Source organism: Otolemur garnettii, unplaced genomic scaffold (assembly GCF_000181295.1).
Source record: "Otolemur garnettii isolate 467f Iridium unplaced genomic scaffold, OtoGar3 scaffold00105, whole genome shotgun sequence".
NCBI classification, from domain to species: domain Eukaryota; kingdom Metazoa; phylum Chordata; class Mammalia; order Primates; family Galagidae; genus Otolemur; species Otolemur garnettii.
Genome location: NW_003852500.1, coordinates 4,336,720 through 4,339,201, shown reverse-complemented (window position 1 = coordinate 4,339,201; position 2,482 = coordinate 4,336,720).

Below are 2,482 nucleotides of genomic sequence, written 5' to 3'. Positions count from 1 at the left end.
AAAAAAAAAAAAAAAGAAAAGAAAAACTGAGGCAAGAGAAACATTTGAGCTCAAGTTGGAGGTTGCTATGAGCTATGATGCCACAGCATAGCACTCTACCCAAGGCGACAGCTTGAGACTCTGTCTCAACAAAAAAAAAAAAAAAAGGTATTTAGGCTTGCAAGGACCAGCATTCAAGGTTTGATATACAGAGGTCACAGGGGCTTCCTTGAACAGCAGCCTCCCTCCCTCCCATCCCCTATCTTTGCCCACTGCCTACTGGAATTGAGGAGAGAATCTTGGCCTCCAGGAAACAGAATTTCAGGATATTTAGGGGGTTTGAGTCTCACTGGTGAAAGCTGGAATCATATTTGCAGGAGTGAAGATAGAGACCAAGTAGGGACACCCAGGTCCCTCAGGAAAAATGGTTCAAGGCCACTCCTCAGTCCCCTGAGAGAAGAGAAGTCAGGGGTGAAGGGCCCAGCTACCCTTCCCTCCTCTCTGTGTGACCTCCAACAGGTTTCCACCCCCCTCTGAGCTCCATGACTGCTCCTGTGACCTGAGCAAGTTGAGTCCAATCTTGGCTTCCCATCTCCATCAAATGATTTGGTTAAATCATGACCCAACCAGGTAGATACCTGGAAAATGCAAATGAGGAGGAGAAAGGGAATTAAAATCATTCATTGCCCCAACTCGGAGGTGGTGAGTGTAGATATGTTGTGGGTCTGGGCTTCTGGAAGATTTGAGGCACATATAAACCTGGAGACAGAGAGCTGTGGCATCATAGATCACAGTAACCTCAAACTCTTGGTCTCAAGCGATTCCCTTGCCCCAAGTAGCTGGGACTGTAGATCCCACAACAACACCCCGCTAATTTTTCTATTTTTAGTAGAATGGGGTCTTGCTTTTGCTCTGGCTGGTTTTGAACTCCTGAGCTCAGGTGATCCACTCACCTTCGCTTCCCAGAGTGCTAGGATTACAGGCGTTAACCACCTCTCTAAGCCAGATGTCATTTTTCTGAGAGGGTTTAGAATGTGTCTGGGATCCTGCAGCAGTTAGGGAATTCACCCTATCCCTGCCTGTGAATTCCCAAGGTGGGTACATGGAAGTTAAGTCTCCTTTCTCAGCCCCCAAAAGGCCTCCCTGGGTCAGTGTCTTGAGGGCTTGTGTGACTGCCTGACCCCCCTGGGCCCAGGAATGAGTGTCTTGAATTCTGATGGTTATTCTGGGTGGGAAAAATCCCAGGCTCACTTCCCAGACTGAGTAGGTGCAGTAACTTGGGTGTGGCTAGCTTGAAGTACAGTGGGATGGCCTAGGCTTGAGTGTGGATCTGGGGATCTCACCATGTGGCCCTAAGAAGAAGCCTGCCTCTTCCTGTGAAAATAGGGGCAATTGTCTCCACTTCCGTGGGCTGTCTGTGGGTCAGGCAGGTGTGTAAATGAAGTAGGGTGTGCACTCATGTAGACAGTAGGTACTCAGTAATAGGAGGTGCCATCAGAACTAGGACCACGTGGAGATGCCCATGAACCCCATCTACGACCATTTCTATCCCACCATCTACTGTTGGGTGTTCTCCTCAAGATCCAGATTCACCTAAGGGTCAAAGTGGGGTCCAGGGAGGAGTGTGATGGTGGTCGGATGGAATAAGGTATCTCACCTACGTAGAGGTGAGATTCCATTCTACCACCATCACACCCCTCCCTGGACCCCACTTTGCCATGACCACTGTCCCAGCCTGCAGCCTGGCCTACTCCAGGCCCCATTCCTCCTGGATGCTGTCCTCACTTCCTGTCCTAACAAGTTTTTTCCCCACAGCAGCCACAGAGTCTTCTGAAAATCCTGAATCAGATAATAGCCCACCCTTGCTCATACAATTTCCATAGCTCCTTAGTGCTCTATAGTTCACCCCCTCATCCTGCCCTCCAACTCCCCTTGCAGCCTTTCTGCCCTCCTCTGTCTCTACCTGCCCCAACCACACCAACCTCCTCTGTTCCTAGAACTGGCCCAGAATATTAAAACCTCAGGGCTTTTCACTTGTCGTTCTGTCCATCAGGCAGACTGTCCCTCAGATTCTTACATGTCTGGCGTTCTGTCATACTTGAGATCATCCCTCTTCAGAGAGGCTTTCCTGTTAGGCATAGTGGCTCACATCTATAATCCTAGCACTCTGGGAGGCCAAGGCAGATGGATCACTTGAGCTCAGGCAGATCACTTGAGCAAGAGTGAGACCCCATATCTACTAGCCGGGTGTTGTGATGGGTACCTATAGTCCCAGATATGTGGGAGGCTGAGGCAGGAGGATTACTTAAGCCCAAGAGTTTGAGGTTGCTATGAGCTAGAGATGCCATGACACTCTACCAAGAGCGACAAGTGAGACTCTGTGTCAAAAAAAGAAAAGAAAGGCTCGGCGCCTATAGCTCAACAGGCTAAGGCACCAGCCACGTACACCTAAGGTGGCGGGTTCGAATCCCCAGCCCGGACCCGCCAAACAACAATGACGGCT